At 35.2% G+C, this 22,612-nt stretch overlaps 1 protein-coding gene across 1 annotated transcript in view; it reads right to left on the bottom strand.

The window, feature by feature from the left end:
- Ctnna3 (catenin alpha 3) overlaps nucleotides 1–16,196 on the bottom strand; it is a 1,721,400-nt gene extending 1,705,204 nt beyond the window's left edge. The window contains exon 1 of the mRNA XM_047553944.1: nucleotides 16,074–16,196. The gene's annotated coding sequence lies outside the window, so the exon portion shown is untranslated. The remainder of the gene's footprint in view (nucleotides 1–16,073) is intronic.
- Nucleotides 16,197–22,612: the final 6,416 nt, after the last annotated feature.

The raw sequence follows: 22,612 nt of genomic DNA on the forward strand, positions 1-22,612 counted from the left end.
ATTTATTCATTTCATTCTATTTTTCTTTTGGGTGAACTACCTTTTCACATATTGACCCTATTGAACTTTTCCTTATCGGATTATCTTTTCCTTATTAATTTTTTAGGCTTCTTTATAAAATCTTATACTAAGTTATTTTTGTTTACTGATCTATCAGTCAGTTATTTCCACAATAATATTACATAATATTAACCATCTTAAAACTCAGTAACATCAGACAAAATTTATTCTGCAGACCTGGCTGGTCTTGCTCCAAGCTACATCTTTGAGATCCATATCTCCTCCACGTTTTTCTCAGCCCCTTGGACAAGTAGGCTACCTAAAGGACATGGCAATTACAGAAATTGTAGAGAGGCAAGCAGAAACATAATGCCTCTTAAGATACATTCTCCAAATTGTTACTCTCTCTTCTACCCTCATTCCATAAGGCAAAGCAAGTCACATGGTCAAGCATAACATTAATAGAGCAGGAAAATGCATTCTAACAGAAAAAGCTGGAAAGTCAGATAACAAAGGGCATGAATACTGGATGGGATAAGAATAGGGATCAACAATGCAATCGACTTCATATGGATGAGTTATAATATATCTCTCAACTGCGAGCTTTTTTGTCTCTTCTTTTTTTTTTTTTTTTTTTTTTTTTTTGCAGTACTGGGGATCGAACTCAGAGCCTTGTGCTTATGAGGCAAGCACTCTACCAGCTGAGCTATCTCCCCAGCCCCTGTCTCTTCTTTTGTGGCATCTTTTACACAAAATAATGTTTTACATTAATGTAATTAAATATTTGATCTTTACTAAATGACTATGTTTTGGGGGGGCATATTTTAAGAAATTTTTTCCTACCTTACGAACAAAATTTATATTCTCCTATACATCTCCCTAGAAGAATGCAATCACAGGGATTAACAGCCAATGAATGTTAAATCAGCATATACAAAACACAAGATTATGTGATGTAAACTAAAGGTTAAGGTACCAAAGTTAAACAAGTGATCAAAGTTAAAACACCAAGGATTATTACAGATGACTTTTTTCTTTTATTTGGTACTAAGACTCAAACCCAGGGCCTCATGCATGCTCAACAGGTACTCTACCACTGGGCCATATCCCCAGACCACAGATAAATTTTTTGAGTCGAATCTTTATATTAATGACATAATCTCGGCAAAGAAGGAAAAGACACAAGAATCATAAAGAATCAAAAAATTTAACATGTTTTCATAAACAGGTATTTATTGATCTAAGCAATATATTCAAAACTGCAAGGAAAAAAAAACCTTAAGAAAATAAATAGTCTTCTAAGATCATGCCACTGTGGAAAAAGAAAAAGTAATCTTTCAGAGAATTTAATAATTATAAAACAATATCCATTATGATGTCATATTCATAAAATCTATGTGTACATGTGATAATAGTAGGGTCTACTTTAATAGTTTGAGGTAAAAATTAGGTCACATATATTAATTTTTCAAAGATAAAATCACTTTCCAAATGTCTGACTGGCAAGAAGTCCATTATCTCTTTTGTTCCTCAAATTGTTCAAAAACTCTGGGGGCGATTCACATGCCTCAATGAGAGAAAGCCAGAAAGTAGATTAGAATACAAGTAAGCTCTGTTGAAGGCTGCTGTTCTGCTCCCAGCACACAGTTTACTGATGAAAACTGATCCCCCGCAGACCAGTGTGACCTTTTCTCCTGGCATTCTTGCCACTGTGAATTCCATCAGAGGCCACAGTGATTCTTCAGGACAGAAGCAGCCTGCTCCCTCAGATGTAAGGCATGGCACAGCTCCCATGCGTTCAGGTTTTTAGTTTACCAAGCACAGCAGTTGAATCAGAAAGGCCTTCCAGTTCAGGTACACAAGTGCCTGAAACGGCCCCTCTTGGGGTAATGCAAGCCACAGAAGTAGTATTCTAGCTTACGGGTCTTTGATGCTTTCTTGCTAGTAAATCTTAATATAAAAAATTTTTTAAATAAATCTAAGTTTGATCTAAAAAAATAAAAGTAAACTTAATGGGAAAAAAAATCTTTCTAATAACAAGTACATTGTATAAAGGTTTTCAAGTCTTCATTCTTCTCATCTCTAAAGGCTCCCAGACTCTTTACAAATTTCTTCCAGTCTTCCCGATGTTGACTAACGTATCACTGAAGGAAGACAAGGAAGGGCAACCTTTGTCAAACTAGGAAAAAAACCTTTTACACCAGTATCTGAGACACAAAAAGATAAGGACCTCATTAAGATTTGCAAATACTAGGGAACATTTTCTCATACCTTCTGGGTCACAAAAAAAATACAAACTGCCAGATTGGGAGTGCAGCTCATGGGTATGGACTTGCTTAGCATGTGTAAGACACTGGGTTCACTACCCAGCACCACAAAATAAATAATAAAATAAAATACAGAACACCATGCAGCACAGGCACAGACACAGGCCCAGGCCCAGGCCTGGGCCCAGCCACCACCCACGCAGATCTCCAGCACCGCCCAGGCCCAGCCTGCAGTCTCAGCACCACACTGCACTGCTGCTCCCCGTCTACCAATACATGGGGCCCCTCTGTCCGCTATCATGGATTATTCTTGACCTGGACACCGCCATCTTTAGTTGGGGCAGCTCCCATCCTGGGACACTGCATTACCAAGTACCTCTCATGCATCAGACTACTGAAGAGTAGGAGGTTTGAATAGCATATTATAGTTTTATTATAGTTTTTTTTTTATTAGTAGTAGTAGTATTATTATTACTACTTTTCTATCTTTTTATTATTTTTCTCACTCTTTTTATTTTCCTCTTATCTGTTTCCTTGGAGTCTCTCTCTCTTTTCTCATGCTAACAACCAATTCCTTTTGATTCCACTTTCACTCTTCCTGTGATCTAGTACCACTATAAACTCACTTTGTATCTCACTAATGTTACATTCTACACCTCTCACTATCCTCTTTGTTCACTATTAGAAATTATGGACCTTATTGCAAACATATTGTTTATGCTGCAGATAATAATTGAACTCATCATCTCTATTTATTAAGACAATACTGTTAATATCTTAATAGGGGCCATTTGGGTTAAGGCTACATATCGTTCATATTGTGTGCTGCAAATATTGATTTACCTCTTTAAGGTAAGGTATTGGAAACCTGGAGGGACACTATAAGCCTATGGGGGGAAACTGCAAAACCTTGGATCCTCACTGCTAGAGGGAAAGATAAATGAATAACATGAAAAAACAAGGGAAGAAAGTGTCCAAAACAAACCTAGATATTATGTTAATAGAATCCAATGACAGCATGGTAGAAGAAATGTCATAAAAAGAATTCAGAACATAAATAATTAAAATGATACAAGAAGTAAAGGATAGATAAGAGAGCAAATGCAGGTAATGAAACATCACTTCAATAAACAGTTAAAAGAGCAAAAGATCACTTCAACAAGGAGATAAAGATTCTTAAAAACAAAATCCTTGAAATTAAGGAAATAATAAACCAAATTAAAAACTCAATAGAAAGCATCAACAAGAGGCTAGATCACTTGGAAGACAGAACCTCAGACAATAAAGACAAAATATTTAACCTTGAAAACAAAATTGACCAAACAGAAAAGATGGTAAGAAATCATGAATGGAATCTCCAAGAACTATGGGATATAATGAATAGACCAAATTTAAGAATTATTGGGACCGAGGAAGGCACAGAGGTACAGACCAAAGGATTCTATTCAATGAAATAATACTAGAAAATTTCCCAAACCTAAAGAATGAAATGGAAAAATCAAATGTAAGAGGCCTATAGAACACCAAATGTACACAATTTCAGCAGATCCACATCAAGGCACATTATAATGAAAATACCTAATACAAAATAAAGATAGAATTTTAAAGGCTATAAGAGAAAAGCATCAGATTACATATAGGGGGAAACCAATACAGATAACAGCAGATTTCTCAGCCCAGACCCTAAAAGCTAACAGGACCTGCAACAACATATTTCAAGTTCTGAAAGAAAATGGATGCCTACCAAGAATCTTATACCCAGCAAAACTTACCTTCAGATTTGATGACAATATAAAAATCCTTCAATGATAAACAAAAGCTAAAAGAATTTACAAATAAAAAGCCTAAACTACAGAACATTCTCACCAAAATATTCCACAAGAAAGAAATGAAAAACTACAACGTAAGTCGGCAAAGAGAGGAAATACTCTAAAGGAAAAGCCAATCAAAGGAGAAACCAGACACCCCACACCGAGGTCGGACACCATCGCTGAGCCTGCCTGCCTCCCCCCCTACTGCTGAGGGACACTGCACTTGCCTCTGTGCTGATTCAGTATACCCTCTCTGGGGTTCCCCAGCTTCTTTGGAGGCTGGTGCAGGCATTTTGAATTATTCCTGAGGGCATGGCCATCATCATCCAAAGGGTGGCTCCCTCCCTGACACACCTACAGGAGACGGGAGGCCCTTTGACAGGACTCAGGATTCAAGAAGAGGAGGTATTGAGAGACTCGGGGCCAACTCAGAGCCACCAGTGCATCTCTCCCACTGGGCGAGGCTCCCCAGAGGGGGCAGTAGTCCCAGAATGCAGGGAACTTCGTGGAGCAAGTTGCCCATTGAGACACCCCCACTGGAGCCATGAACCTGGACAACTGGGAGCATTGTAGAGGAGGGCCGCCCAGCAAGAGGCTTTGATGCAGGGCAAGGCACCCTGGCCCAGGCAGTAGGTTCGGACCCCAGAGAACATCGCAGAGGAGGGCTGCCCAGCCCAGGCGGCAGTTCTAGACCAAAGGGAACATCTCGGAGGAGAGCTGCCCAGCAAGACTTCCCACCAGGTGCTTCTTCCCCACCAGGCAAGGTTTCCCCACCAGGACGGTAGAACCAGAGACACAGGCCCAGCCCACAGCCGTGCCCCAGCCCACAGTCTAGTCCCCCTTTGACTGACCATCAGTCAACAAGTGGAGGCACCTCTACCAACTAGTAAGTAATATATCCCACCTGAAGGCCACCACCCCTAGAGGGGCATCTTCCTTGTGGAGCACTGCATTATCAAGTTCCTCCAAGACTTCAGGCTACTGAAGGCTAGGAGGTAAGTTATTGGAAATTTATAGGGATACTCTAAGTCAATAGAGGAAATCTGCAATATCTCAGAGTTTCACTACTAGAGGGGTAGATACCTGACCAATATGAGAAAACAAGGGAAGAAAATGTCCCAAACGTAGATGGTATAGCAATAAAATCCAATGACAGCATGGCAGAAGAAATGTCAGAAATAGAGTTCACAATGTACATAATTAAAATGATCAGAGAAGCAAACAATGAGCAGAAAGAGCAAATGCAGGCATTGAATGATCGTACCAATCAACAGTTAAAAGTGCAAATGTGGGAAGCAAAAGATCATTTCAATAAAGAGTTAGAAAAAAAAAAACCAAACAGAAATCCTTGAAATGAAGGAAACAATAAACCAAATTAAAAACTCCACAGAAAGCATAACCAATAGGATACAACACCTGCAAGACAGAAACTCAGACATTGAAGACAAAATATTTAATCTTGAAAATAAAGTTGACCAAACAGAGAAGATGGTAAGAAATCATGAACAGAATCTACAAGAATTATGGGATATCATGAAAAGGCCAAATTTAAGAATTATTGGGATTGAGGAAGGCACAGAGAAACAAACCAAAGGAATGAACAACCTAGTCAATGAAATAATATCAGTAAATTTCCCACATCTGAAAAATGAAATGGAAAACCAGGTACAAGAGGCTTATAGGACTCCAAACATACAAAATTACAACAGACCAAAGCACATTATAATGAAAATACCTAACATACAAAATAAAGACAGAATTTTAAAGGCTGTGAGAGAAAAAAATCAAATTACATTCAGGGGGAAACCAATATGGATATCAGCAGATATTTCAACCCAGTCCCTAAAAGCTAGAAGGGCCCGGAAAAACATTATTCAAACTCTGAAAGAAAACAGGTTCCAATCAAGAATCTTATACACAGCAAACTTACCTTCAGATTTGACGATGAAATAAAATCCTTCCATGATAAACAAAAGCTAAAAAATTTACAAAAAGAAAGCTGGAACTACAGAACATTCTCAGCAAAATATTCCATGAGGAAGAGATGAAATACAACGATGTAAATCAGCACAGGGAGGAACTACCCTAAAGGAATAGCCAAATAAAGGAGAAACCACGTCATGTCAATAAACAAAAATGAGTCAAATGACCAGGAATACAAATAATACCTCAATAATAACCCTGAATGTTAATGGCCTGAACTCATCAATCAAAAGACATAGACTGGCAGATTGGATTAAAAAGAAAGATCCAACAATATGCTGCCTGCAAGAGACTCATCTCATAGAAAGAGATACCCACAGACTAAAGGTGAAAGGATGGGAAAAAACCTACCATGCACATGGACTCAGCAAAAAAGCTGAAGTATCCATCCTCATACCAGATAATGTGGACTTCAAGCCAAAGTTAGAAGGGATAAAGAAGGACATTTCATACTGCTTAAGGGAACCATAAATCAGCAAGACATAACAATCAAATATCTATGCCCCAAACAGTGGCTCATCCATGTACGTCAAACAAATCCTTCTCAATTCCAGAAATCAAATAGACCACAACACAATAATAGTGGGTGATTTTAACACATCTCTTTCACCACTGGACAGATCTTCCAAACAAAAATTGAACAAAGAAACTATAGATCTCAATAACACAATCAATAATTTACTTAACAGACATACATAGAATATACCATCCAACGAAGAGCGAATACACTTTCTTCTCAGCAGCACATGGATCCTTCTCTAAAATAGACCATACATTATGCCACAAAGCTAATGTTAGCAAATACAAGAAGATAGAGATACTACCTAGTGTTCTATCAGATCATAATGGACTGAAATTAGAAAAAAATGACACAATAAAAAACAGAAACTACTCCAACACCTGGAAACTAAATAATATGCTATTGAATGATGCATGGATAGCGGAAGACATCAGGGAGGAGATTAAAAAATATTCTTAGAGGTAAATGAGAACAATGATACAACATATCAAAATCTCTGGGACACTATGAAAGCAGTACTAAAAGGAAAATTCATTGCATGGAGCACATTCAATAAGAGAAGAAAAAGTCAACAAATAAATAACCTAACATTACAGCTCAAACCCTTAGAAAAAGAAGAACAGATCAACACAAAAAGTAGTAGAAGACAGGAAATAATTAAAATCAGAGTTGAAATCAATGAAATTCAAACGAAAGAAACAATTGAAAAAATTGACAAAACAAAAAGTTGGTTCTCTGAAAAAATAAAATCAATAAACCCTTAGTTTTATTAACAAAGAGAAGGAGAGAGAAAACTCATATTACTAAAATTTATGATAAAAAAAGAAATATCATGACACACTATTGAAATACAAAACACAATTAGAAACTATTTTGAAAACTTATACTCCAACAAAATAGAAAATCTCAAAGACATAGACAGGTTTCTAGAGACATATGATCCACCCAAACTGAATCAGGAGGACATACACAATTTAAATAGGTCAATTTCAAGCAATGAAATAGAAGAAGCCATCAAAAGCCTACCAACAAAGAAAAGCCCGGGACCAGACCAATTCTCAGCTGAGTTCTACAAGACCTTTAAAGAAGAACTAATTCCAATACTCCTCAAAGTATTCCATGAAATAGAAGAGGAGGTAACCCTTCCAAACTCATTCTATGAAGCTAGTAACACCCTGATACCAAAATCAGACAAAGACCCACTGAAAAAAGAAAACTTCAGACCAATTTTCTTAATGAACATAGATGCAAAAATTCTTAACAAAATTTTAGTAAATCACATACAAAAACATATTAAAAAGATAGTGCACCATGATCAAGTGGGTTTCATCCCAGAGATGCAAGGTTGGTTCAACACCAAGAAATCACTAAATGTGATTCACCATATCAACAGACTTAAAATTAAGAATCATATGATTATTTCAATAGATGCAGAAAAAGCATTTGATAAAATACAGCACCCCTTCGTGCTCAACACACTAGAAAAAATAGGAATATTAGGAACATGCCTCAACATTGTAAAGGCCAACATCATTCTAAATGGAGAAAAACTGAAAGTATTCCTCCTAAAAACTAGAACAGGGCAGGGATGTTCTCTTTCACCACTTCTATTCAACATCATCCTTGAAACTCTAGCCAGAGAATTAGACCAAAGAAATTAAAGGAATATGAATAGGAAAAGAACTCAAACTATCACTATTTGCCAATAACATGATTCTATATTTAGAGGAGCCAAAAAATACCACCAGAAAACTTCTAGAACTAATAAATGAATTCAGCAAAGTAGCAGAATCTAAAATCAACACATATAAATTCAAGGCATTTTTATTCATAAGTGATGGATCCTCTGAAAGACAAATTAGGAAAACTACCCCATTCACGATTGCCCCCAAAAAAATAAAATACCTGGGAATCGATCTAACAAAAGAGGTGAAAGACCTCTACAACGAAAACTACAGAACACTAAAGAAAGAAATTGAAGAAAACCCAAGAAGATGGAAAGATCTCTCATGTTCTTGGATAGGCAGAATTAATATTATCAAAATGGCCACACTACCAAAAGCACTATTCAAATTCAATACAATTCCATTTAAAATCCCAATGACGTACCTCATAGAAATAGAGAAAGCAATCATTAAATTCATTTGGAAGAATAAGAGACCCAGAATAGCTAAAGCAATCCTTAACAGGAAGAGTGAAGCAGGTGGTATCACAATACCAGACCTTCAACTATACTACAGAGCAAAAATAACAAAAACGGCACAGTACTAGTACCAAAATAGACAGGTAGACCAATGGTACAGAATAGAAGACACAGAGATAAACTCACATAAATACAGTTATCTCATACTAGACAAAAGTCGATAGTGGTGAAATTTAAAAAGGACACACATTTAAGACAAACACCAGGACTAAATAAACCTTCTTTCAAAAATAGTAAGTAGAGGACTGGGGATGTAGCTCAATGGTAGAGTGTTTACCTAGCATGTGTGAAGCACTGGATTCAATTTTCAGCACCACATATAAATAAATAAATAAAATAAAGATTAATTGAAAACTAAAAAATATTTTTAAAAAAATAGTAAGTAGAAAAAAATTTAATATATGTATGTATGTGTGTGTATATATATATATTGTTTTGTTTTGTTTTGTTTTTGTTTTTGTACTGAGGCTTGAACCCAGTGGCCTTCTATCAGTGAGTCACATCTCCAGCTCTCCCCTCCCCTTTTTTTTTCTTATTTTTTGAAACAGTCTTGTTAAATGACCCCAGGCAGACCTCAAATTTGTGATCCTCTGGCCTGAGTTGCTGGAATTATGTAAGTGGACCACCATGCCCATCTTAGATCTATGTCTTAAAGATCCAAGAGAAATTATCTTCAAGACAAAAGAAACTTTAGAAAATACATCTACTTGGTGTTCTCAGTGAAATACCCCAAAACATAAATTCTAAGAAAGAAGTGATAAGAAGGCTAAATAAAACAAAAAGAAAGTTGAAGCAAGAAATTAAGATTAAAAAGAGACCTGGGAAAGACTTAAACATCCAAGAATTCAGCAAAACCAAAAAGATAGTAATTAAAATCTGAATTGGAGAAATCATTCCTCTCCATTATCTTCCACCTCTCTACCAGCAACTTTATCAATCAGAGAGCAAAATAAGCAAAAAATGGAACTGCAACCCTGGACTTAATTCTCACCAACAAAGAAGAATATACAAGTGAAGTGGAAGTGATGAGACCTTTGAGGGAAATTGAACATATCACCCCAGAGTTCATTACAGCCAAGAAAGAAAACACAAAGCAATGTAAGACAAGTGTCTTAGATTGTTTAGTAGTTCACAGAAAATATAAGAATGTCCCAGAGTCACAGACTGTAAAATAAAAAAAAAAAAATTCAAAAAGTAAAACCCACTACTACAATCACAAATGAGGGGAAAATGAGAGAGAATGTATATAATAACCATATGCAATGTTCAAGGAGCTTTCTAAAGGATTTGCAAAGGACATACAAAGAAAAAGTGGGTAAACATAAGGATAAACTTGTACTTTCTTCTGCTATCAGAAGAGCAAAATAAACATAGAATGGGGGAATATTTGTGAAATACATCCAAGCAACGCAAATTTTTTAGACTATATTTAAGGATGGAAGGATAAGAAAGGTATAATCACCCTCCATGCAGTGGGGGGACACTGGGACACACAATATTTTTACTTTGTATCTATCTTGTCTACCAAGAACAATCATCTGTGAAATGGAAAGACTTGTACTGATGACATTTAGAGAAAACTGATAAGACAAGAGAAAAGATAGAAAGGGAATGTTTAACTCTTTAAATATCCATTTTGGACTATATCCTATTAAAGCAAGTTTTCTCATCTTCAGTGTTACTGACATTTTGTACTATGACTTGAACCCAGGGGCACTTTACCACTAAGCTATACCCCCAACACTTTCTTTATTTTTCATTTTGAAACAGGATCTCCCTAAGTTGCTAAAACTGGCCTCAAATTTGCGATCTTCCTGCCTCAGTCTCCCAAGTCTCTGCAGTTACAGGTGTGTACCACTACAACCAGCTACTACTGACATTTTGAACTGAATAATTCTTTGTTGTGGGGGGCTATCCAATGTGTTGTAAGACCCTTGACAGCATCCCTGGTCTCTACCCGCTAGATGTTAGTAATGTCTGCCCCAGTTATGACAAGACTTTGTATCCAAACCTTGCCAAATGTCCCCTGGGAAGCAAAAAGCACCCTGAGTTGAGAATGATTACATTACACAGCAATGAAAAAACTTATATTTTATCACAGAATTCTTGTTGCCATCTTTAAGAAATAATGGAAAATAGGAAGGGTAACATAAGAATGAGAAATAACAAATTTGTACCAAATAAAAAAAAGAAGGAGCTTAAATTAAAATTGGGAAATTTTATGTTTATTACTAGCAAAATATTTTATATTAGAAAAGAAAATATTACTAACTACAGAAATGGAGCAACAATCTTATGATTGGTTCATTAAGAGCCACTTAAATGAAACTAATTTTCCTCTCTTCCTTTTTTTTTCAATATCATTGCTAAAAAGGGGAAATTGATTTTTTCATTTTTTATTTTTTGTAGTTGTAGATCATATGTGAGGTACCAGGTTCAATCCTTAGCACCACAAAAATGGACAAATAAAGTAAATTGCTTTTATTAAAACATTTTTTTAAATCTTTCATGAATCTCCTTTGACAAAATAAATAAATGTGAACAGTCTCATTCTGTTGGTCAAAGTATATATTGGTAAAATCTCTTTTGGAAGCATGCTAGCAGGAACCATAAAATTGTATATGCACAAATTCTTGGACTAAACAATGCTGCTTCTAAGAATTTGAATACATATACAAAGATGTGCATCAAGAATTACAATGTTGTTTGTAGTAACAAAAAGTTAGAAACAACCTAAATGTACATGAATAAGGGACTAGTTAAATAAATTGTCATTTTCTTTTATTGGTATGTCTTTAAGACTAGAGGTTCAGAAAAAGCTTTAGAAAATAAACAGAATCTAATGAATGTCATTTGTGTAACAATAGGGGAGATATCAAAAATATTTAATAGGGGTCCAACCAATCAGAACTTAGCCTACATCTGGATCTTGGAAGCCTCTCCTGTGCCAAGTGTTCACTCTTCAGTTTCTGGGTCTAAAAGGAAACCTAAGGGGTCTCAGGTAGAGACCAAGTAGAAGAAGACCACTGGTCAGGGCAAGGAGGTAGAATAAGAGCATTTCATATTTAATAATTTCAATTAGCAAAAAAGAAGAGAATACATGGATATTGCATAGGAGATATCTATTCCAGATTATTGGATTTTTAAAAACTAGTATTCCTTCATTATCCCATTTTGGGAAAATAGGAACTTCAGAGTATAGAAGAAAAGGAAGTTAATCCTGTAAATTCCCATGGAAATATGATTTAAGAGCTCCAGTCCTGGACTAAGACCCTGTACCTCTTATAGGCAGTCTCAGAGAAGTTGATTTTCTCTTTTACTCTCTCTTCACCCCCACTGACAAAAACACACACAAAGAAAGGAAGCACCATGACACCAGGCATTTGTTTTATAAATATCCTCAGAACTTTGGAATTAATTTCATCAAAGTCAACATTAGAATAGACCCAATTTAGCCCCTTCAGCAATTTTGCCTCTCAGTGACTTTGTGGGCTTCTCACTGAACTAACCTGGGGACTCTGCATTGATACCACCTCCAGAGGCCTCACTGAAACCTGGTAATTCATTTGTTGCCTAATTATTGTACACCTCCATCCCTGTTCTCTGTCCTTATGCATATAGGTAGAGGATATAAATGCTTATGCATTATAATTTAAGTAATGCTACTCTGAGTGCAATGAGATAAGGAACTTGCACCAAAAAGTAAATTAATCAAGGATTGTTTCCCTCATCTAGAAAGTCTTGCTACAAAATGCTTGAGGTGTAGCTGATTTACATTCTGGCACAAACTCCTCTCTTCTCCCTTGGACAGTAACAAATTGAAAACTGCAGGTCATACTTCGAATAGTACTAATTTAGAGGGGCTAAAGCACTCATGTTACAATATATGAGAGTATTTCTTTAAATAAAATGTTGCTTTCAGGCTGGGGTTGTAACTCAGTGGTAGTGGGCACTTGCCTAGCATACACGAGGCACTGGGTTCAAGGCGCAGCACATACAAATAAATGAAAATCAAGGTCCATCAACAACTAAAAAACAATTTTTTTAAATGTTGCTTTCTCTATCAAATCCATTTCCCCATGGACAGAAGGGACCTGAAACAGCACAAGAATAATGGTTAGGATAGTAAAAGGCAGGAAAAGGGAAGAGAGGTGCCAAATAAACCAGATCAAATTTACAATTTTGCCCAAAGGAACTTAAAGTCCCTTCTCAGTCCCTGAAGTTAGTGATTTAATTGGTAACAGAATATTGATTGAGTTCCAGGCAGCAATAACATAGCCAAAAAACAGTAACTAAGCATGTGAAAATCAGGTGCAGTGGCTAATAGTCTTGTTCACTTTCAAAAATTCTGCAGTTTCAATTTTCTATCACTTTCCACTAAATTACCAACGTGGTTAAACTCAGGATTTACACCCCATAGTAACAAGTCACTTAAAATACAGAATCCAAACACGAATCAGAAAATCACTTTTTGATTCTCTGGACTAACATTCCCATGAGCCAATGATCCAAAAATAAATACTATTTTTAAGTCTTCATTACAAAGCACATAGTTTCTTTTCAGGCAATATTGGGCTGCCAACTTCTCTTCTTAAATCTTAATCCCTTCTATTCCAAAAGAAAAGTAAAAACATGCAAACGTAAGCTAATAGGAAATAGAGAATAGAACTCCCATCCATCCATAGCTATAGTGTTCCTCTAAATGTAACTGAAAAATAAAACTGCACAATTTATGAAGGCATATTTAGTACAGGCAAATTTATTCTTTAAGGATCCACAACTCGGGTTGGGGTTGTGGCTCAGTGGTAGAGTGCTTGCTTAGCACATGTGAGGCACTTAGGTTCAATTCTCAGCATCACATACAAATAAATAAAAAATAAAAGCCCATTGACCTCTAAAAAAATTTTTAAAAAAATAAAGAATTCACAAATCTATACCTCATCTCCCACCAAATAATACTGATGTCTCCACCCTCTCCACTTTGATATTTTTGGACCAAGCATCATCTCAAATAATAGGGTTTATTAATCATTAATTCCTTAGCTTTTTCCTTCAGTATATTCTATTTTTATAACATTATTCCCAAATTCAACAATAAAAAAATTAAACTCATCTTCTCTGACTCCCAACCTAGCCATGTCATATCCATTCTCACATTTCCCTAAGTAGAAAAACCGAATACTGAATTTTTGCTTTTGCATGTACCCTCTCTCCTTTTTCTTTCCATTCTGCCTATAGTTTTCTCCAAATGCTTCTGATTTCCCCTGTTTTACTATAACTGAAGTATTTTTTCCTGTTTCTACTACTTCTTTCTCTCAGCTGTATTATGAAATTCATTTAAATCAGAACTATATATGTTCTTCCAGCAGAAGTTATTTACAAATTCTATTGTTCTGAAGTCCAAAGTAACATAAGTAGTCAAACAACAATACTATTTGTTGTTTTCAGACAGAGTTGAAGCACTTTCAACTCTAATATATAACTTTGTTGATATCTGTGAAAATTTATAAATTGCAATATTATAAATAGAAAAGATATGTCTTCCAAACACCTAGTATATTGCCATCTATATGCCTGATAACAATGTTTTGCACATTGTAAACAATAAATAATGCCTTTGGTAGACAAGGAATTTCATAATATTTTAAAGAAAAACAGCAAAAGCACATCTTAAAAATCACAATCTTTTCCTTCAAATATAATGTTCTCTAGTCCAACAACTCCACATTTTATGATCAGAGATTAAGGAAATTATCCTAAATATAAATAAATACATACACATATACACAAGTAAAAAAATACATAAAGGTGTTAATCATGGCACATAGATGTTAAGTAATGATTAATAAAATTATATCTGTTCACTTGAAAGAATATTAACAGCAGTTTAAAATAATATCTTAAAGAATAGACAATATTATATGGAAAATATTTTGTTACAAGGTTAAATGAAAAAGTGAGGTTGCAAATATTACCTACAATATTACTGCAATTATTTTTGAAGCCATCCAGAGGGGAAAAAAAACAGGAGGAAACATGCATCAATGAGTTTATACACAATAATTTTTTTCTCTGTGCTTTCAAAATTCCTACAATGAGCACTTAATATTTTTTTTTATTTTATAGTAATAAAAAATGTTTTACTATAAAAATTCCAATCTTTTATTAAAATAACAAGGAAGGCTCAGACTATATGTAATGTGAAACAAATGGTAATAAGTGTGATTATACTCTGTATTTTCATTTTCCCCACTTAATAAAATCATCCTTTGCTACTATTGAGGTAATTTTTATAGTGGGTAATGAAATTTTTAATAGCACATTTATATATGCCATTCAAATTTGACTGAAGATTATTCACATCTCCAAATCACAACTATTCTCAATATGCTGAACTTTCAGTCTATTTAAAGAAGCTAACCACAAACTCAGAACTAAGACTAATTTGAAATCCTGTTTTCCCCACTTACATCTTTTAAGGAAATCATTGAATCATATGTATCTCCAGAGATGTTGCACAGTCTCTGTTAGTGGTATATATCAGTGACTTAGAACCTATACATTAGTGAACTTCCTGATGCCTATTCTCAATTTCTTCTTGTTTCCATTTGAACTCATTTCTTCCACTTTTGTCCTCAGTGCAACTGATAGCAGCTGCTACAGTTCTTCAGATCCCATTAGGTTACAAACTTCTCTTTACGTGATTACATCCCATGTTCATTTCACACATTTCATTTGGTTATAAATGGTGGTCCAATAGTTCTGAGAGCATTCCACAGTTTCCTGATATCACTGACAATTATATAACAAAAATAAGACAAATATTAAATTCAGAAAATAATGTTTTTTGCTATTATCTCACTTGAAACATCTTCCATTTATTGTGAATAGTTTTTGGTTGGAAGTAAAATCCCTTCAAATATTTTTCATCTTTGCTTCCTTCCCCAGCCCCATGCCAAAGCACAAAGCATCCAGGCCATATCTTATCTTTTCCTCACAGCATCCAATTGACTTTTTATAGCCAGAAACTCTGAATGCAAAGCACGACCTTGGCTACTAGCTTCCCCTGGCACTAGTTTGAAAGTTATTTATAACTTTAAAATTAGCATGGAAGCCCACATTTCTCATAACTAGTTAAAATATTCCTGTTTTATATAACAATGTAATCTTCTTGCATTCAGAAGGAACCCTCAAATTTTAAACCTACAGTATATTGCTAAGACACAGCAATTCACAGGAGAAACGAGAATGCACTGAAGTACGGTTCTTTTTACAAACTTGACTCTTACCTTTCTGTTGCTTCCTATCAAATAAATGTGCTTAAAAATTCAGCTCTTGTAGATAAGTAATTTCCAAAAGGAGCTTTTGGGGATAGAAAAAAAAAAAGTTTCTTGATTGTTACAGAGTTACACAGTACCAAATAGAGAGGCAGTGACAGTGGGGCAGTCACTTCAGCTGAGCACTGTTCACCCAGGATAAGAAAGAAAGGGGAGGTTACAAGCCAGGGTGGGTGGTATCTAATCCTGAACCACTAGTCACTGACCTCACTGACAACTTGTTACTGAAAATAATTCTTTGAGAAAGGCCAGACACATATTTTGCCTAGAGACCTACATAGCTGTTGGAAAGCTCTGAATAAGTTAGATTTAAATTTCTGTAGTTCCTTTCAAAATAAGGACCTCTTATTTCTAATTTAAACAGAAGGCAAGAATTATTGAAAGTGAAAAATGATAAAGCAGTGATAACTGAAGTCCAGGAAATCCTTATATCAAAAGATCGATTATATAAAATTCAGTGTATTTTGAAAGAGATGATAACATCAAGACCATGTGTCACATCTAAGATAGTATTTTTCCTTCTAAATCTTATCTCACAACCTTGCACTACACATCATACTCTCTGCTTCCAGTACTTATGAGGAACCACATAATTATCACTAAATAATTTAAACTGAAGATTTACCCAAAACTACATAAGTGGAACAATTACTACATTTAAACCACCAAAAAGCCTTCTCCACCAAATTTCTTTTTTCTCTCAATGATCATCCTTCTCTGTATTTCCACTTTCTTGCCCCTGACTCTGTTTTTATTTTATATCCTGTGGTTATGTTTGGTGAATATTTTCACCAAAGCAATATCCTAACATTCACTGGACAATATTGTATAGCCTTGCTTTATTTTCTTCATGGTGTCAATTTCTTGACTCACATTTGTAATTGTATGGCATTTCCTTGGACAATACCACTTTTCTGTCATCTAGTAACTTTGAAAACAAGAGATGGTAACTAAAATATGAGCTATTCATTTGAGTTGTCATATTCTTAAAGGGCCAAATTCAAAATAAAAGAAAGCATTTATTTATTAGCTCTACAGACACTCTGGAACAAATATCAGGGAGCCAAGAGGAAAGACAGAGTCTGGGAATTGTCAAAGAGAATCAATTATGAAAGGGTTTTAATTTCATGATTTCCAGGGAAACCTAGTATATTTTTATGTAACTTCCTTTAAAATGTGCATAATTGACATTGATCTAAAGATGCTTAGTTGGTAACATACTGTGCTCCCCAGATTTTTTTTTAAAGCAGTTTTTCTCCCCTTGGAGAATCTAGGAATAGCCTCTTTTCACAGAGAAACAAAGAGTAAGTTTTATGTCTCTCAATCCATCTTTTCTTGAATAAAGAAATCACTTGACACTTTAAAAAAATAGCAGGTTTTGTTTCAAAGCTTTAATAATGAATGCTTTCCAAACTAGGACTGTTGAATTGAGCCCAAGATAAGATATCCAAATTCTATTATAAGCCTAGCCTGCCTAGCTGTAAACTGCAATAAGTTACCTACCTATTCTATACTATCCTTTCCATCCTCAAAATGGATATAAAAACCCATATTCGTTCTATCTACTTTTCAGTGACTATGGGAATTAAGTGGATAAAATCTGGAGTACTTCAATTATATTGAACTCCTTAGAGATGTAATGCAGATAAAACATAATACTTGGTGATATAAAAACAATTAAATTGTATAAACATTTGGAATATAATTTTAAAGAGCTTTGTGCAGTGTTTAGCTGTAGTTGTTTAATTCTCTTAAAAATGCATCGTCCAGTCATGCTTTAACTGAAGTATTTCCCACTCTAGCCACAAGGGGTCCTCTCCTAGCAATTCCAATCACGCAAGGACCCCATGGTCCTTTGTATTTATATTGGTTTGCTGACAGAAAACACAGATCACCTATGTCAAATTTCCATAGCTAACTATAGGGTAGTAAACAAAACCAGAGAGATCTGGCTTTCTCTGTGTGACCACTGAAGCATGTTGAACACTAAATAGTTCCTGTAAACTACACAGTGCTGCCTTTTGCATACTGGCCCCCTTCCAGATTTTCACAGTAATTCCTTTTTGTCACCTTGCCCAGTCTTGTTCAGTATTTATTCTCCTTCCCTATTTCCTTTCTTTATACTTTTCAAACTTGAAATTTTTGGCTCATAGCCTCTTCCAATCAAACAAAGGCTAAAAGTAGGAGAGACAGAAAAAAGAGAAAAGAAGGAGGATAAATCAGAGTTATTTGTAGCAATCCTCCTGAGATAATCAAAAGTGTTTTGGTTCTGGGTGTTGGGGCTGGTCCCAAACAAAGTCATTCAACTGGATATACTGAGAAGCTCTTGATACAGAGGCCCCTGTTAGAAGCCAGCTAGAAGAATAGAGGCAGGGAAAGATCTTTAAGAAGAAGACAATTCTATCCTATAAGTAGCCCCTCTTGGAAAATAAACCCTATGGAGTGCAATCAATTCTTGATACAGAATGGAATATAGTTTCTTCTTATCATTAAAATTCCTTAAGAATTTAAGTAGCTTTTGCATGAATCATAAGTACATTTTATGGTACATGATACCTTGAAATACTGGCAATTTCAGGTTGGGACTTTAAAAAGTATTTAATTTTCTGAACAGCTATATACCTTTTAAAATGAGACTCAAATCTAAGGATAATTCCTGTCTATGATAATTAAAATTGTTTTATTAGCTGAGCCTGGTGGTGCACTCCTGTGATCCCAGCTACCCAGGAGGCTGAGGTAGGAGGATCAAAAGTTCAAAGCCAGACTCAGCAACTTATCAAAACCCATCTCAAAATAAAATAAAAAATGCTGGATGTGTGTCTCATCAATAGAGGGCCTCTGGACTCAATCCCTAGTACCACAAATATATATATATTTTATTCCCCAAAATATGTGATGTATAGTTCTGGCACCTTCTCAAGTGTTTTAGATTAATTAAAATGAATCTGCTCCTGCTTCAAAAGTTTTATGTACTATAACGAAAAGATGTTTTTCACTTTCCCTTCCCACTCTAATATTAGCTGCTAACCAACTCTCCGGCCTCCTTAAGAAAAATAGAAGCTATCTAGAAGATGTCCCATATCTTCACATCATAAAATGTGCAAGACCACAAGCAACAAACCCCATCTCCTCTGCCTTCCCTATTGTTACAATACAACCCTATTGTTACAATACAAGAAATACCGTTGTTCCTACCAAAGGCTAATCTCTCTTCTTCTACTCTAGATCCTTTCTTGTCCCACCTTTCTCAAGGACTCTGCTCTGCTCTTTCATTGTCACCTCAAGTACTGCATTATCACTGCTTCTCAAACAATCAGTGCAAAAATATGCCACAGAACCTCTAGCTAAAAAATATCCATCAAACAGGGTTGGAGGTACAGCTCAGTGGTAGAGTACATGCTTAGCATGTATGAGGCCCTGAGTTCAAAATATTTTTTAATAATTGTAAAGCAAACAAAAGCATTGCCTTCGCCCTACAAAACCCCCCAGTTTTAACTCCAGTCTACCATCTCCACATTTTCATCTGTCATTAATTCCATTACACATTCCATGTGATTTCTGTTCCCTTCATTCCTACAAAGATCGTTTTTAAGTGAACCAACAATCACCATGTGGTCAAATCTATACAGTCACCTTAGGGCATTTCATCTAGTCCCATGGGTTTATACAACTACTGTAATAGGATGTGGAGTGGGACTTTTCCTGTTGCCCAAATTGGCAACTAGGGCTCAAAATGGGGGTGTCAGGGGAGTGAAACCATCAATATACATAAACATGCTAAGGGATTTTCAGTATTTGAAGACAGACACATCACTCAGGGCTTACTAGAAGGCAGTTAACATGCTCTCCCCTCCTATTCTCTCCCCTTCTCCTAACACTAAAGGAAAAGTTAGTAAGCCTGAAAAGTTAAAGGACCAAGGCCTACTTCCTCTCCTCTCAAAGACACCAGAGCAGAAGTGGTGAAAAAGTTCATCACCTCCTTCCCCATTCTAAGTCTTTCAAAGGGAATGGTCAGTGCAAGGGAAAAGGAGATGAGATTTAAATTGGAATAAAATAAAAGTGTTAAAACTACAGTAGACAGGCTTTTAGAGAACTGAAAACTGCAAGAGCCTACCCAATATATCATTAAGGAATGAGAAAGGAAGATGTAGCAGAGCAAAGTGAAATAAGCAATTGCAGAAAACAAAATAGTTTATTCTAATCGTCATGTATTACTAAGAAGAATAAATTTTTAAAAAGAAGTAAAAAATAAAAAGAAAACAAAATAGTTCATTCAATAAATCAGTTGTTAACTGATTTTTGCTGATTCCCAAGTTTGTACTCTAAACCAGACCTCTCTCATAAGCCCCAAAGTCATACATACAACTATTTGGATAGCTAATATGTATTTCAAACTTAATGTGTCCCAAAAAAAAGCTCTTGATTTTGCATCTCAAATCTATTGCCTTCTGTCATTCACATTCCAGTGTAGTAACTGGTACCATCACCCAATCATCAAAACTCAGGAATCATTATTCATTCTTTCTTTTCCCTCATTACCATCAAGAGTTCTTGTTAATTCTACTTCTAAAATGTATCATTTTTTAAAAATGTATCATTAATATGTTCACTTGTCTCTATCCCCCCGCCCAACTATTACAACATCTTCAATCCATTCTCTATATAGCTTCAAAATGATCTTTCAGAACATAGCTTACATCATGTTATTCTCCTGTCTAAAATCACCCAATGACTTTCCATTACTCATAACAAAAAAATCCAAATTCTTACAGATCTTCAAGACCCTGCATAACCTGGATGATATCAGTGTCTCCCATCCTAATTTTTATTACTCTTCCCACTAATTAACTGACTCCAGTTATATTTTCTGTTCATAAAATACCCAACTGTACTTCTCTATGCACTTGCTATTCCTCTTCATGAAACCATTTGCTCCCACCTATTGTCTGATTCTTTCTCATTCTTGATATAATCCTTTGCTTTCTCAGAAAGGTACTTTCTGATTACTTTATCTCTTTGCCCTGAGACCCTTATCACAACTTTGCATTTATTTATTTATTTGTTCTGTCTTCACCATTGGAATAAAAACTAGGATTAATGCCAGTGTTCATAACTTTATGGTATATGCAAATTAATAATAATACAAGGCAAAGTATCAGCATGAGAATTCAAAGGAAGGAGATAGGGTTCTCGGGAAAGTGAGTAATCAAAGAAAATTTTCTGTAGTAAGTACATTTGCCTTGATGCAGAAGTTAAAGATGTCGACATCATAATAGAATGGTGTTCTATTAGTTTTAATTCTCAAATATCCTTTAAATTCTTGGTTTATCCCCAACATTACAGCTAGCACCCTTGTTGTCTTTATGTATTATATTTATCATCTAACTTCCCTCCTCCCTCTATATCATTTTGTGTAAACCAAAATATAGCATTTAGATGACAGTCACAATGTATATATTAAAAATCTTTAAGTTTCAATTTAACTACTTTAGAACAAACTACTGAGGTTGACACACTAAATTTATTGATCTAGTGATAACAGAAGAGCTAAAATGAATGTTTTCTCATTGATTTTTATTTTCATTTAATTTTCTCAAGGGGCCATGCCTCAACTTTGACAACTCATCATACAATAATTTTAATGTAACAGAGTCCTTTGAAATTAAAAGCCTAAAATATCTTTCTCCCCAACTTCCTGGTTGTTATTTTCTCCATCTCAGTGGAAACTGAGTAATTGCTCCCAAAGCCCAGGCACCTGTAAGTTTGAAAAACAGAAGATGAGGCACATTCTCTGGCTAGCACAGCCTAGCTAAATCTACATGTGCATGTTTCCTGCCTTTTGACCCACTGTTACCTCTGTCCTCTTATAAAAGCTGTGTGTACCCTTGAACCTCCAGAATGTGGAGATTTGAGACAGAAAAGGTCTCTTCTATCTTCCTCAAGGATGGCTTTGAATAAACCGGTTTTCATTCACCAACCTTTGTCTCCCAAACTTTAAACAAGTGGTAGAACTTTGGTTGTTGGTAACCTTAAGAAACACAGTAATAATAATCAGTCATGTCTGCTTTACTTCACTGATTACTTTGTTAATTCTTTTTCAGCTTGTAAATGAATATTCTCAGCACATACCTTCCAAGTGACATATTTTTAATTAATTAACCACACTATCAATCCCTTGAATATATTAATAAACCAGGACATCTTGTATTGGCAGTTCTAAAAACAACTTGTTCATGAAGCTTTGAAAAATCACAATCATTTTCAGAGATAAAGACATCTAGAGAAAAAAATTTAAGCTGAAAAATAAAGGTTGTTTAAATTTCAAAAAAGAAAAAGAACATCTAGAGTGAAATTATTACTATCATTGAATCTTCTTATTTCAAATTATTTAAACAGGGATGTGTTATACTACTTCTAAAGGATTAACATACTTAATGTTTTATACAGCTTTTAAAATATTAAAGAAATTGTCCTGTCTTGTGGTTCTAATT

Source organism: Sciurus carolinensis, chromosome 5, assembly GCF_902686445.1.
Source record: "Sciurus carolinensis chromosome 5, mSciCar1.2, whole genome shotgun sequence".
Classification (NCBI taxonomy): Eukaryota; Metazoa; Chordata; class Mammalia; order Rodentia; family Sciuridae; genus Sciurus; species Sciurus carolinensis.